This window comes from Typopeltis vanoorti, chromosome 17 (assembly GCF_054136105.1).
Source record: "Typopeltis vanoorti isolate ZY-2024b chromosome 17, IOZ_Tvanoo_1.0, whole genome shotgun sequence".
Taxonomy (NCBI): Eukaryota; Metazoa; Arthropoda; class Arachnida; order Uropygi; family Thelyphonidae; genus Typopeltis; species Typopeltis vanoorti.
In genome coordinates this window covers 84161845-84178350 of record NC_143565.1, presented here as the reverse complement: position 1 = coordinate 84178350, position 16506 = coordinate 84161845, and the positions used below count along the sequence as shown (strand labels likewise).

Here is a 16506-nt window from a genome sequence, read left to right as displayed (position 1 = left end):
GACAAACTTGCCAGAAGAACACATAACTGCCAGCCATAATACACTAAGCAGAAAGGATTAATTGCCCTATGAGAGAGCATTACTCAGGTTTCAAAGACATTACTAGGCCATGAAAAGCTGAACCTAACATAAAATGAGAAAATAGGAAAAAAATATAGGTAGTAAAGTGTAGGCCCATAATGAACAAAATTTTGGCATAAAACCAAAAAGGATTATACTGACTGTCGACAAAGCATGCCTACGTGTACACTCAGTTAAGATTTCATTCAGTTGGTTTAACATTTCACCAATACTATACCAATCAATAGAAAGCAGGCCTTTGGATAGTAAAAATGTTGATTTAACAGTGTTGACTCAAGGACTTGACAAGAAACACTAGCCTCAAGATATTGATTCTCAAGCGACATTTGGTAAAAGAGAAGTTAGACAATTGTCAATTAGACGTCAGCTAAATGACAGAGATACAGTTCGTGGATTTTGGAAATACATAACTGAATAGATAGTTTAAAAAAAAAAGAAAAGAAAACACTATAAAGCATTTGTTGAATTCTCTGTGTATGATACTAATTTCGACAAGTGAATGCTTATGAGAATTTTTACAAATGAATCTGATTGTCAGTCCAACCAGAGCTTCATTGATGGCAAAAACAATTTATTCACTATTATTCATTAAAATTGAAGGTTCACTACACAAATAAGTCAGTTTTTGCTCTTAGAGAATACAGAGACAAATGTAAGAAAGCGAAACACTGTAAAACTAGCTAAACAAAAGTCATGGGAAGACTTTGGTAAGAACATAGAAAATAAATATAAAGAAGATGGTAAGATATTCTGGAGTTTGTTGAAGAAGCTTAGAAATGAAGGAAAGAGTGCTGTAAAAGGAATTAGAGATGATAAAGGTGACATGAAAACGGGAGAAAAAGATATCCTTGAAGTATGGAGTAATTACTTCGAAAAATTGCTAAATGAAACAAGCAGTGATAGCACAGTGGTAAAAAACACTCAACAGGCATACAGTCAGGAATACATATCCATACTTGAAGTAGAAAAAGCCATCAAAGGTTTGAAATGTGGAAACGCAGCAGGAGTAGATGATATTCGACCAGAAATGCTGAAGTATGGTGTTATAAAAGTCTTACAGTGGCTGCACTGCATAATTCAGAAAGCCTGGACAGAGGGACAAATTTCCTGATGATTGGGGTAGAGCTCTAATAGTATCCATATATAAAAAGGGAAATAAAACAATGTGAGAATTACAGAAGTATTTTTCTACTGAGTGTTCTTGGCAAGATCTATGCAAATATACTTGAGAAACGGTTGAGAAGAATTGTGAAAGAAGAGCTTGGTGATGAACAAGCTGGATTCAGGCCAAATAAAGATCTGTATTTAAGTTTTGTCGATCTGGAAAAGGCATGACTAGGTGCCAAGAGAGAAGCTATTCAATACGCTACAGTTATATGGTGTCAATAGGGCATTATATCAAGCAATACTTAGTCTTTATTTGAGTTGTAAGTCAGCAGTTAGAATTGAAGGAAGTACAGGAAGATGGTTTAATGTTAAATCTGGTGTGAGACAAGGATGTACATTATCCCCTCTGTCATTCATTATCTATATGGATCACATTATGAAGGAAAGTGGTATTAAACATGGTATCAGAATTAGAGATGTTAATGTCAGCTCTTTGCTTTATGCGGACGATGTTATACTTCTAAATAAATCCGCTACAAGTCTGCAAGATTCCCTGACTAAATTGAATAACTGTTGTAATAGATATGGTATGAAGGTCAGCAATAAAAAGACAAAGACAATGAAAATAGGCAGAATCATTGAAAATGTCAACTGTGTTGTGAATGGAGAATCTGTGGAACAAGTAAAACATTTCAGCTACTTAGGTACGATTTTTACTCAAGATGGTAAATTAAATATAGAAATAGACAACAGAATCAGCAAAGCTGGTGTGGTGGGAAGTCATTTGAATAAATTCATATGGAATAAGAGAGAAATTAGTCGGAACACTAAATTAGCTGTATACAAGACAGCGTTCAAACCAGTTTTAACTTATGGATCTGAGAGCCTGGTCAGAGTAAAACACTTGACCGAAGACTAGAGACCACAGATATGAGAGTCCTGAGAAAGATTAGAGGCATGAACAGATGGCATCAATGGCAATATCATATTAAAAATGAGGATATTAGGAAAGAACTTGACATTGTCAACATCCAGGAATGCGTTAGTAGAGCTAATCTCACATGGTATGGTCACTTAAACAGAATGGGTGAGGAAAGATTAGCAAAACAAGTGTTCTCTGCCAGGTTGGCAGGTAAAACGACCCAGAGGAAGACCAAGATATCGGTGGATGGATACGGTACAAAGTGCCTTAGACGATAGAAATATAAGATCTGAAAATGTTGGGGTCTTGACAAGTAATAGACTGATTTGGAGGAAAATTGTAGATAGGAAGTTAGTAATGATGTAAATTTTTCATGTAGTACTATCATATCCTGTACACTCCTTGATGGTACATGTCAGGAATTTGATGATGATGATTCACTACTGACATGCTTCAATCCAGAAAAATATTTTAATTCATGGCTGCTTAGGAAATGTTATTAGGCAATAAACATAAAGAGTAAGGAAAGAAGTCAGTATATATACTGTGCTGGATGAAAACTTAATATTTGGATTTTTTTTAATACAAATTATCATATATATATTATATTTATTTTTACATATCAACCTTGTATAATAAATTTATGCTTTAACTGCATGTCATCTACATAATTATTCTTATTTTAAAAACATCACACAATATGAAATAACGATAGCAGTAAATAATTTTTTAGTTTTCTTTTCATACCAATAACATTTTTTTCTTATGAACTTTGCCATACTTGCCTGGATATTATTTCCATTCTATCAGGTCATCCCAAAAGTAATATCATTTTTTTATACTGTACTTGATCAACCATGTCTCAGCTTGTCTAAACATGAATTTTTAGAGATTTATAAGTACCACTAAACTGAGGTGGCTACATTCTAAGGAATTCTACCTTGCAAGAACATCATACATAAGTTATTGTTTAAATAATCCTTTATTGCTATGGAGGTCACTGAAGAGCACAATAGGCATATCATGCTTCATGAGTTCTCAAAAAAGGCAAATGCTGCTAACACTGTAAAAAAAAAAAAAATGTGCAAGAAGTGTATGGCAATAATGTTTTGAATGTGCGAAAGCGCCAGAGATAGTTCCAAAAGTTTCAACAAGGGGATTTTAGTTTGAAAGACTCCCCTCTCTCTCTCTGGGCACCCTGTCTCTCTCGATAATGATATGCTGGAAGCCGCTATTGTAAGATGTAACTGTTGAAGATTTAGCAAAAGATCTTAATTCATCGTCATCAACCATCCATCACCATTTGCAAGAACTTAAAAAATTAAAAACACCCTGGTAGCAAAAAATCTAGACCTCACATCCTTGTTAACTAGCTTTTTCCAACTCCAATGATGACCTCTTGTTCTATCTTCACCTGAAATATAATGAATAATTTCCATTCAACAAAACCCTTTCAATAACTTGAAAGTTTCTATCATGTCACCTCTCTTCCTTCTATTTGCCAATTTTTGTAACCTACAAATCATCAATTTCTCTTTATACAGAAAATTCTACAGGCCCAAAACCATCTTGGTTGCCACCCTCTGAATCCTTTCAACCATCTTCACAACACCAAGAAACTCAGGCGACCAAATCTTTGCATATAATCTAGTCTAATAATCTAATAGTCTAGATGGAACATATCAGAGATTTATAAAGAGGATTAATGACTTTTTTTGTTGTTCCTATTAATCAATATACTTTTGATCATCCAAGTGATCTTCTGAATATGACCTCTGAACTTCAGTTCCATATCAACGATAACACCTAAATCCCTGGCCTCATCAATTTCCAGCAATGACACCCCATCAATAGAATGCACTGACTGAAACCCTTTCAATCCAAAGTGAATAACTTTACATTTAGCCACATTAAAAGAAAAATTGTTATCCTCTGACCACAATGACAGCTTATAGTGATCCTGCAAAATGATTTGAATATTACCATTTTTTTTTTTTTTTTTTTTTTTAAACGATAGCTCTTCCCAGCTTATTATCATCAGCAAACAAGTGGATATCACTCTTCAAATTATCTCCATTACCATGTATGGGATAGACAAAAATAATAATGTTCCTGCATTTACAAATTGATATATAATGCAAGTGTCAAAAAACTTTGGGCATGTGAGTAACAGCATCAGTGCATGTGATGTGCTCAGATCAGGTAAAAGGCACCACATTGGCATGAAGAAAAGAAACATTCACAAAACACTGGTAATAGAAGGAAATTTGTGGAATGTATTTTAAGTGTTTAGTTTTATGTTAATATGTTTACAGTCCAGCTCACACCAATGTGAACTCAATCACTGCATGAACTGATGAAACAATTCATTATAGTGTAATATAACGTATCTCCTTAACCTCCTCCTCCCAACACACAGACCTCCCTAGGAGAAAACTGGATATTGATGAGGGGAATCTTCTTCTTTCTAGTGTTTTTATTCTGCAAGTGCAGGGTCCACTATTACATACTGTGAGCAATCCTAACTGGCCTGTCATCACCAAGCCTGATGTTTGGAGGAGGGGGATATATTTCATGTCTGTAGATGTGAACGTGTTCATGGGGCCTGTTTGCATGTTCTGGGGAACAAAAAAAACGAATTTCTAGGTGAACCCCCCCCCCTCAACACCTTCGTATGAGACTGGCTAAGTCACCTTTAGTCGAAAGATAAAGGTTCTTCACATCTTGGATGGGGATTGAATCCAGGTCTTTCTGACCAAACAGCTTCATCTATACTGACTGAGCTACAAAGGTTCTTTATCAGTGAGTAGGGGAATAAAATGCCAAAATAACATCAATTATGTAATTTTCAATGGCGTACTATATACATTTTTCTTATGATAATCACATTCACAAAAAGGCTGTGGGTGGGGTTAAATATTAATGATCAGGAAACCCTATTGTAGAGATCAAATATAGCATTTTAAGCCACTACAGGCTTTTTTGGTAAGCAGTCCTCCCATCCACAACATGTTACCTGTGGTGTTTCATATTTAAGTTAAAATGTCATTTGCCAGATAATATAAGAGGAAACCAAAATCTTAATTCCCAAACAAGTGTTTGAATTAAGGGCCATAATTGAAGTTGTATCGTTGTGGACTCAGTTTTTTCTGAGTTTTTGAGTGAAAAATTGAGATGATGTTGAGTTTGTGGATGTGTGGAGCAAGTTTGACAGGCAAAAGTATTTATAGAATAGGGATGGTTTACATCTGAGTGGATTTGGTGTTCGGAGACTGGAAAGAGTGTTGCTGAATGAAGTGAAAGTGGTTGAGCAGAATCATGAAACTAGAACTTTTTTTGGGAGGGAGGAGGAGAGAGCTGCTGAGTGAGGAAGTTGAATGTAATAATGTGTATAATATGCCTAAGTTAGTACCACTGGTAATAAACCAGAATGGAATAATTAGTATAAAGCATCAGAATAGAGGTGGGCTTAAGGGCTTTTGCACTTTATGTACACTAATGCCAGTAGCATTTGAAACAAGCAGAAGAAATTTTTGGCATTGGTTAGTTCATCTTGGCCAAAGGTTATTGGCGTTAGTGGGATAGAACATGAAGGAAATAGTGTGTTCAGGGAGGGAGGAAAGAAAAGAATCGGGAGGAGCAGTGTTAATGATGATAGCCAATGAACTGCAACCAAAGAGAGTAAAAGTTGAACTGCAGGTCAATGAAAATAGTACATTTGAGGCTATCTGGTGTGAGATTAAGGACAGCAGAATAAAATATACAGCTGGATGCTGCTATAGACCAAAGGATGGAAAAGATGGAGATAATAAGCATTGGCAAATTAATCAATCAGTGGAGGACATGTAATTATTATGAGGGATTTCATCTATGGGAACATAGATTGGAAGGAGGAGGAGAAGGACACATGGGAGAAAGAAAATGGATTTTATGCGGTTACTAAGGAATAATTACCTGAGACAGGATGTGATGGAATATACTAGGAGTGCAAAAGTGCTCGATCTAGTAACTGCATCTGAGAATTTGTCTATAACAAATATGACCACGTTGTTGCCACCAACTGGTGAGTGATCATAAAGAATTTAAGGAGAAAAGTGACATTGCAGGCACATGAACAGTACAAGGCACAGGCCAGAAGGGTAACTAGTGTGGTAAGAAAGGAAAAAGCAGAGTATGGGGAAGTTAGCAATACAGGCTAAAGAGAATCCCAAACAGTTCTTTTGGTATGCTGCAAGTAAAAGAAAGAATGTATAGCAGAATGATTTTAATGAATGCTGATAGTAGGGAGATAACTGAATCAGTTGAAACAGTAGAATTACTAAGTAAACACTTTGCAAGAATATATCATCCAGGTGGTGATATTGCAGAAACGAGAGCGACAAAGACTTATATGGGAAAGATAAATGAAATGGAGGTGCATAGCATATTACAGAACCTTAATGTGAATACAGCTATGGGATCAGATGGTATACCAGCTAGAGTTTTACATGAAGCAGTAAAGGAATTGTCAGTGCCCTTCACCATATTGTTTAATCTAAGTCTCAGCTCTGGGTTAGTCCCGAAGGGGTGGAAAGAGGAGAAAATAGTTCCATTGCATAAAAGAGGCTCCATTACTAATGTAGCAAGTAATGATCAGCATATCAGGAGTTGTCAAAGTACTTGGAGAAGTTAATCAAGAGCAAAACAGGAATGGATAAATGGAATGGGATGCTGTATGGGGGGGGGGGAGCATGGTTTGTGAAGGATGGGTCATGCCTCAGTAACTTGCTGACACTATAATACAGTGACAGCTGAGTTGGATAAAGATAATGGGTTTACAGTGATACAGACTTTGCAAAGGCCTTTAACATACTACATGGAATTATAATCAATAAACTGCAGCACATAAAGATGGATATAGGGTTCGTGAGATGGACAGGAGTGTAGTTGATGGAGAGATATCAGAGAATAGTTTATTCAGGAGTAGAGTCCAAAAGAAGGCTTGTGACTAGTGGCATGCTCCAGGTTTCTGTTCTAGGATCACTTTTAATTTGTACATTAACGATACAGGAAAGGAAATGAGAGGAACTGTTCAGTTATTTTCTGATGATGCACAGTTGGGTAGAGCAATATTTAATACAGATGATGTCAAAACCTTGCAGGATGATTTGGATAGATTGGCAGACTGGGCAAAGGAGAATGAATGTCAGTTTAATGTTGCAAAGCATAATGTGGGTTGAAAAGATTACTAGCTGTATACCATATTGATGAATTGTACTCCAGGAAATTGATGAAGCCAGAGATTTGGGAGTGTTAGTGGATAGGGAGTTAAAGTTTGGTGGGCACATTGCAAAAGTGAGTAAAACAGCTCATCAGATTACTAGTTACTGAAGAATACTTTGACGAGCAGAGACAAGCAGGTTATTGTTCCTCTTTATTGAGCCTTGATAAGACCCCATCTTGGCTACTGCATGCAGATCTGGGCACCAGAGTTTCTTGGTGATGAGGAGGAGGAGGTAGAGGGGATCCAGAGGCAAATGACCAAGATGATAGCAGGTCTATGGAATGAACCTGATGAGAACAGGTTGAAGATATGTGGATTATAGAAACTGGTTGATAGGCAGAAAAGGGGTAATATGATTGAGCCACAAATTACTAAGGAGTTTTCATAAGATTAATTCAGAGGAAATTTTTCAGAACAGGTCTGGTGGTGGGAGAACTAGTTGCCATCCATGGAAACTGAGTAAGAGTGTAGTTAGCAAGGGTGTTAAAACTAGATTTTTTGCTTGGAGAGTAGTGAATGAGTGAAATAGGTTGCCAGAGTCTGTTGTGGGTGCTGTGACTGTGAATGAGTTCAAAGCAAAGTATGATAGATACTGCCCAAATGTTGGATAGTTCTTGATATGATGTTTAGGGCCTCCCTTGATGAGTGTAAGGACCACTTGGAGTAGCTCATAATAATAATAAAATATGTATCCTTGAGAGGGGAGGGAGGTTAGATCCTATGATAGTACTACTCAAGAAGTTTACATCATTACTAATTTACAATTGACCATTTCCCTCCAAATGAATCAGTTAATTGTCTGGATTCCAGTATTGTAAGATCTTACATTTTGGTGTTCTAAGGCACTTCTGACAAAATCAATCCCTTAGATCTTGATCTACCCTTGGTTTCCCCCCCCCCTGCTATCTAGGCATCATAGATCTGTTTTGCTAATCTTTCCTTTTAAGAAAAGGTCTCACATATTCCAGAAGGCTAGCAGTGTCAAGTTCCTTCCTAATATCTTCATTTTAAACATGATTCTACCAATTTGTTCACTGTCATAATTTTTCTTCGAATTCTTATGTCTGCAGCCTCCAGTCATTCATCAACTGCTTTATTTCTAATTTAACTTTCAGATACATAAATTAAGATTAGTTTGAACACTGTCTTGTATTACAGAAAATTTAGTGTCTGTATACAAGACATTTAAACATATTCCATATATATTTTGACTGCCTACCATATGAGCTTTCTAATTTTGTTGTAAATTTCCATACTGGATATGCCATCTTCAGTAAAGACTTTGTCTAAATAGCTGAAATGTTTTACTTGTTCTAAATGTTCTCCATTCAGGATGCAGCTGATGTTTTCAATATTCCTGCCTATTTTCATAGCCCACCTTTTTACTGCTGATATGCATGCCAAATTTATTACAGCAGTTATTTAATTTAGTTAGGGAGGTCTGCAGACTTTGTACTGGATTTGTTTAGGAGTATAACATCGTCTGCATAAAGTAAAGAGCTAAGGTGAATATCTCCAAACTTATATTTCCATAGCTGTTGCTAGATTTATGTCGAAGTTTCTGGAAGAGAAAACTATATAGACACTGGAATACAAATAAATAATTGACTGACTAAAATTAATTATTTACAAGCATATGTTTCACTAGCTCCAGCTAGCATTGTCAGAGGGCACTGTAACAATACACACTCTCTGCAAAGACACTAAATGACCTGGACAACAAGAACAGTCATACACATGGATGGCAAAAATGGCAGTCTTTGTAGTGATTCCTGTTATTAATGATGGGAAAACAGTGCAATACACCAAAATCTATGCAAGATCATACTATAAGTTCAGTAGAACTTGTAAAACCACCAGGAAGAGTTTTCTTATTTAAACTGGGATTTGAACCTGGCTTGCTTCCACCTGATGAAGTATCTCTCTACAAGGAATGCTATGATAGTTTGTTTTTTTGGTTGTCTGTTCCAAATGTATTTTTTATGTTATTTCTTTCCTGAACAAGGTGGTCTTGTCTTGCCTGTCTGAAATACTCAATTCTATACTGGGATGCTGTAGACACCTGGGAAGCAGAAAGGGATCCTAGCAATCCTTGATTTTGTGTTTTCAGGAGGGAGTCAAGTTTATCTGTTGTACACCTTTGATGTAGGATAAAATTATGATGGGTGTGTGTGATCTAGTTAATGTGGGGGTTAAAGAGTTTGGTGAGGGTTTTTTGGTTGTAACAATGCAAATATTTGATGCCAAGATGGCAGGGGGAAAAGATCTCAAAAAAACAGGAGCCCAAGATTGAGTGAACTAATGCAGTCAAAAGTGCTATAGAAAAATGAAGGCAAATTGTTGCTGAGTTAATAATAATAATGTGAAGTCAATCATGTAGTATTATCATAGTATCCTGTACACCCTCTTAGTATACACTTCAAGAATTTAATGTCAGAATTCAATGACTAGCATTCAAATCAACAAGGTTATCACAACTCTAACAAACAACAGTTTGGAGATCAAAATTTAGTGTTGCAGAAGGTGAAGATAATTTGTGCAAGATTTGGCCAAATGAGAAAAAGTACATGCTGTCATCAGGCACAATTGTAACTGCAACAAGCATACAGCATGAACTAAATAATTATGGAAAACAATTCAAATTGTAACTGTAACAGAACTAATATCCTTACATAGCCACATCTATGAGCCAGATAACAATAAAGCTAATTTGGAGAAGTAAAGGCTATCAGGTCTCAATATAACAGTCTCCAAGATCTTTGGCAAATTAATGCAATCATACTTGTTGCAGTTGGGAGAGTACTTCGTTGATGATGCTGATTCTAAAAATAGTGACAGACCTATAGCAACTTTTATGTAGCACAGATGCCTTCTTCCATTTAATCCTGTGTGAAGAAATATCCAGAGAATTGGACTACATTTCCTGAATTGCTGTACAGATGATAATAAATGTAATTTTTGTGTTCACAGCAGATGTTAACTGATCCATCAGTCTGTCCAAAGTAGCCAAACTCTAGGCGCAAAGAACTTCATACACTCCAGAATGTGCAAGAGGATGAATTTGATCTTTAGGAAAGTAGATGAAGGTAGCCATCTGAATGAAAGGTTTGAAAGCAACATGGAGATCATATTTGCAGAGAACTTTGGCTAATTTTTCTGATGTATATTACCACCCTTCTCAAAACACTTACTCACAGAGCTGTGTCATTTGAACAAATAGCCCTGGCTCTGTGAGTAAGTGTTTTGAGAAGGGTGGTAATATGATTGCTTATATGAATACCTTCCTGTATGAGTAGGGTTTCTCTAAATGGAAAAGGATAATGAGCCACTAGGAAGTTGTGTCTGTGTATCCAGAAAAGGGAGACATTTGTTGCTTTCTGTATGGAAAATTTGATATTGTTAATATTCAAGAATGTTTTAGGATGTTAGATGTAACAAAAAAAAAATTGAATGTGTTTGGACATTCAATTTTCAAGAATGTTTTAGGATGTTAGATGTAACAAAAAAAAAATTGAATGTGTTTGGACCATGCGGTGAAATAGATATCCATGCTATTGCTTTAAGTGTCGGTATTGAGCTAGGTTTTCAAAATGTTCCATAGAGTAAGTTAGCTGAGGGAGGGGGGGGATTATTACAGTCATCCAGCTATTTGTATATTTTCACTTTCCATAAGCAAAAAAACCTGTGATGTCAGAATTTACCACGATTAAATTTTTTATTATTAATGTTTCAAAATTTAGAAAACTTAACAGATGAGACAGAGTTGCCTGTAAAAAGGGAAAGTGATTTGGTTAGATGTTTGGCCAGTTTGAAACATTAATAAAAAAAATCTAATCGTGGCAGATTCTGACATCACAGTTTTTTTTTCCTCATGGAAAGTGAAAGGAGGAGGATGAAAAGTTCTGATAAATATCTAGAACAAAAATGATATTAAAGCAACTAACATAATCACATATCTTTAAACCCTTTAACCCCTGCGATTCATCAAATTGTGTTAATTTGTTCTTTTTCTTTTAGGATATATAAGAAGAAGACATGTCAAAAGTTTTGAAGAAATTCAAAACACAGAGGTTCAAGTAGTCATCAAGTTTTTCATGCTGCAAGAAAAGCCTTCAACTGAAATTCACCAAACTTTGTGCGAGACTTTAGGCGACTGTGTCCCAGCATATTCAAAAGTTACCCGATGGGTAGCCAAGTTTAAAATTTGGCATTGGGCATCCTGTGGAAAGTCTTTCTGACCCCCCGGGTCAGAAAGACTTTCCACAGCAATCACACATGGAAACATCAACACTGCATGTCATGATTCTTGATGGTAGACGAATAACAGCAAAAAACATTGCAAAGACTCTGGGGGATATCCAGGGAACAAGTTGGGATCATTATTCGCCAATATCTGGACATTCAGAAGCTCTCAGCAAAGTGTGTCCCCAAATGTTTGAATGCCAACCAACAGAAAGAATAGGTGTTATCATCTCAATTGGGTCATGGGGATTTTGAGTCATTTTGGGAAATCACATGCAAATTTTTGAAATGAAGCTTCATCACTATGACCCAGAGACCAAACAACAGTCAATGGAGTGGAGACACAGAGGTTTTCCATGGCCAAAGTAGGTTCTTGCCATTTGTTTTTTTGGGATATTGATGGTGTGATCTTTACCAAGTATCTCAAAAAAGGTGAAACTGTTACGGTAGCAGTTTATTCAACAGCTCTGAAAGAACTGAAGGAGATATTGAAGGGAAAATACCACAGGGAAACTGAGCAGAAATGTGTTGCTTTTGCAGGACAACGAAACTGCTCACCCTATTCATAAAACCCAACAGACAATACACAACTTGGAGTATCAATGTCTGCCTCACCCACCCTATTCACCAGACCTGGCCCCATCTGACTATTTCCTATTCCCAAATTAAAAGCAACACTTGAAAGGAACAAAATTTACCACAGATGAAGTCATGTCTGCAGCTGAGGATTGGTTTGTGCAACACTGAAAAGACTTTTCTCAGAGGATTGCAAATGATGCAGCAACGTTGTAACAAATGTATAACACTTTGTGGTGAATATCTAGAATAATGTGTAAGTTATCTACCTCAATTCCTTCATGGTGATTATCACAACTTTTCAGCACACCCTCGTCAGTGGGACTGTTTACGATTTCTACTATTGGAAATAAATTCCCATTCGATGCACCAGTGTTTACAGGAGGCAATGGCTGACTGTATACCTAGAGTCCAAATAGTAAATCAAGTAGGGGTTAAATGGATGAATAACACCATTAAGCTTGAGCTGCAAAAAAAGAAACAATTGTGGAGGGAATTTAAGGAGAAAGGTGACCTGCAGGCACATGAACAGTCTAAAGCACAGGCCAGAAGGGTAACGAGTGTGGTAAAAAAAGCAAAAATGGATTATGAAAGAAAATTAGCCATTCATGCTAAAGAGAATCCCAAACAGTGTTTTCGATATGTTGCAAGTAAAAGAAAAAATGTATATGGCAGAATGATTTTAAAGAATGCCGATGGTAGGGAGGTAACCGAATTAGTTGATATAGTGAAATTACTGAGCGAGCACTTTGCAAGAGTATATCATCCTGGTGGTGACATTGCAGAAATGGAAGAACCAACAGCTTATACGGGAATTGTGGTGAATGAAGTGGGGGTGAATAATCTATTACAAAACCTCAATGTGAATACATCTGTGGGATTGGATGGTATACCAGCTCGTGTCATACATGAAGCGACTAAAGAATTGTCAGTGCCCTTGACCATTTTGTTTAATTTGAGTCTCAGGTCTGGGTTAGTCCTGAGGGGGTGAAAAGAGGGGAAAATAGTTCCATGGCATAAAGGAGGTTCCAAGACTGCTGTTGTAAATTACCGACTGATCAGCATATCAGGAGCGTTGTCAAGGTCTTGGAGAAAGTAGTGAAGAGGAAAATACAGGAATGGATAGATGAAAATGGGATACTGTATGGGGAACAGCATGGTTTTGTGAAGGTAGATCATTCCTCAGTAACTTGCTCATGTTTTATAACACTGTGACAGCTGAACTGGATAAGGGTAATGGGTTTACAGTGATTCTGCTGGACCTTGCTAAGGCCTTTGACAGGATACCGCATGGAATTCTAATCAATAAACTGCAGCATATGGGGATGGATAGGAGGGTGGTTGATGGAGAGATATCAGAGAGTAGTTTATTCAGGAGTAGAGTCCAAAAGATGGCCTGTGACTAGTGGTGTGCTGCAGATTTCTATTCTTGGACCACTACTGTTTAATTTGTTCATTAACGATATAGGAAAGGATCTGTTCATTTGTTTGCTGATGATGCAAAGTTGGGTAGAGCAATAGTGAATGCACAGGATGTCAAAATTTTGCAGGGTGATTTGGATAGTTTGGAGGACTGGGTTAAAGAGAATGGATGTCAATTTATTGTGGCAAAATGCAAGGTTATGCATTTTGGGATGGAAAGATTAGCAGCAGTATACCACATTGGTGGAACTGTACTCCAGGAGATTGATGAGGCCAGGGATTTGGGAATGTTGGTGGATAGGGAGTTGAAGTTTAGGGGGCACATTGCAAAAGTGGCTAAATCAGCTCATCAGATCACTTGGTTACTGAAGAATACTTTGAAGAGAAAAGCAAGTTATTGTTCCTCTGTATCGAATCTTGATAAGATCCCCATCTAGACTATTGGCCCCAGATTTGGGCGCAAGGGTTTCTTCTTGATGGGGAGGAGGTGGAGAGGATCCAGAGACGAGTCACCAAGATGATAGCAGGTCTATGGAATAAACCTTATGAGAACAGTTTGAAGATTTGTGGGTTGCAGAAATTGGTTGATAGGCGAAAGAGGGATAATATGATTGAGACATTAAAATTACTGAAGGGTTTCTATAAGATTAATTCAGAAGATATTTTTGAGAACAGGACTGGTGGTGGGAGGACTAGGGTCCATCCATGAGAAACTTGACAAGAGTGTGGTTAGCAAGGGTGTTAGAGCTAGGTTTTTTACTTGGAGAGTGGTGAATGAGTGGAATAAGCTGCCAGAGTCTGTTGTGGATGTCATGACTGTGAATGAGTTCAAGGCAAAGTATGATAGATACTGTGTGAATGTTGATTAGTTGTTCTTGACATGATGTTAGGACTTCCCTCGATCTAAGGACTCCTTGGAGTTGCCTGTAATAATAATAATAATAATAAAATAATGAAGAAGCAAATAAAAAGCATGACACTAAGACAGTTTACAAAATAATAAAAGATCTAAAGAGTCGAGCTTGGAGAGATCACATCAAGTGATTGGTATCAGAGGAACTAGCTGTAAATCTAGAAATGAGCTGTTGTGTTTGTATACAAATGTGCTAGAAGTATAAGAAACAAGGCAGATGAAATGGCTGCATCAATTGTGTCTGTTCACCCAAAGATTGTCAGAATAAGTGAGACATGGTTGGAAGAGGACGACATCCTGACAGGAATACAGATGGAAGGGTATGATGTGTTTTGTGAGGATGGAAGGGGTAAAAAGGGAGGGGAGTGCTATTGATGACAGAGAAAGAGTTCAAAAACTATTTAGTCCATACAAAGTAGAGAAGTAAGAGGGAAATAGTGCCAGTGGTTTTGAGGCAGTATGATGTGAGATAGAGGTGAATAGAATCATATATTTGGTTGGATGTTGTTATAGAGTAGGTAATGTGGATGGTGGTGATAATGAAATGTATAATCAAATTAGTCAAGTAAATAAGAAAAAGGTGATCATTACGGGTAATTTTAATTATGGCAATATAGAGTGGAATGATGAGATAGCAACTGGAAGTAAAGAAAATGAGTTTCTTGAATTTTTGAGGGATAACTACCTCAGACAGTATGTAACAGAGGGCATGCGAGGATTGAGGGTCTCGGATTTGGTCATCTCATCAGAGGATGCAATTATAAATGAGGTGTCAAATCATCCACCAATTGGTGAGAGTGACCATGAGGTGATTACCTGGGTGGTTGCCAGCAGTGCGAGGACCTCTGTGAGAAAAAGGTATGTGGAACTACAAGTGGGGGGGGGGGTGATTATGAAGAGCTCAGGAGACAGCTTGCGGGTGAAGCATGGAATGAGGAGTTAGCTGGAAAAGAGATCAATGCAGCTTGGGGGATTTTCAAAAACAATCTAGTAGATGCAATGTCTAAGTGTATTCCAAGGGAGAAGGTTAAATAAGGTAGGTGTGAGATGGATGAATTAAGAGATTAAGCATGCGATACAGAGAAAGAGGCATTGTGGAGGCAGCATAAGAGAAGTGGAAATAACCAATTCCATGAGGTCTACAAAGACCAGGCAAGGAGGGTGCCTTGGTTAGTGAGGATAGCTAAAGAGAGGTATGAACAGCAGTTAGCTAATGAAGCCAAAAAGAATCCTAATGAGTTCTTTCGATATGTAGCCAGCAAAAGAAAGAATAATTATGGAAGGATGACACTGATAGGAGAAAATGGTATAAAGACAGCTATTGCAGAATGTGTGGTGGAGACACTTAATGAGCAATTCATAAAGGTCTTTCAATCTTGTGAATGTGACTTTGGAGAGATTGAGAGCAGTAGATGATAGGAGAGATTGACTGTAAATGAGCAAGAGATGTATGGGGAGTTAAGTAAACTAGATGTTAATAAGGCTATGGGACTTGATATTATATTGCCACATATTCTGAAATAATGTGCCAGGGAGTTGACACCTGTCTTTATATATTTTTTTAATATAAGTCTTGCACTTGGTCAAGTTCCTAAAGAGTGGAAGGAGGGCAAGATTGTGCCACTTCAAAAAGGAGGTGATCGAACTCAAGCATCAAACTATAGGCCTATCTGTATGTCAGGTGCTGTGGTTAGGTTGTTGGAGAAGCTTGTGAGAACTAGGATCCAGAGTTGGGTTGACAACAATGGTATTATCTTTGATGGACAGCATGGATTTGCTAAAGGGAGGTCATGTTTTAGTAATCTACTTACTTATTACAATAAAGTGACTGCTTCCTTGGACAGAAGAGAAGGATACACAGTAATATACTTAGATTTTGCAAAGATAGAGTACCTCATGATAAATTGATAGTCAAATTAGAGCAGATAGGGTTGGATATTAGATAAGTGCATTGGATTGGAGACTGGCTATCTGATAGGC

General features: G+C 37.2%; 1 protein-coding gene across 1 annotated transcript in view; it reads right to left on the bottom strand.

Annotated features, from left to right (window-relative positions):
• The window catches only part of LOC150097580 (inositol-tetrakisphosphate 1-kinase-like), a 255498-nt gene that overhangs the window by 82022 nt on the left and 156970 nt on the right, over nucleotides 1-16506 (bottom strand). The window lies entirely within an intron of this gene.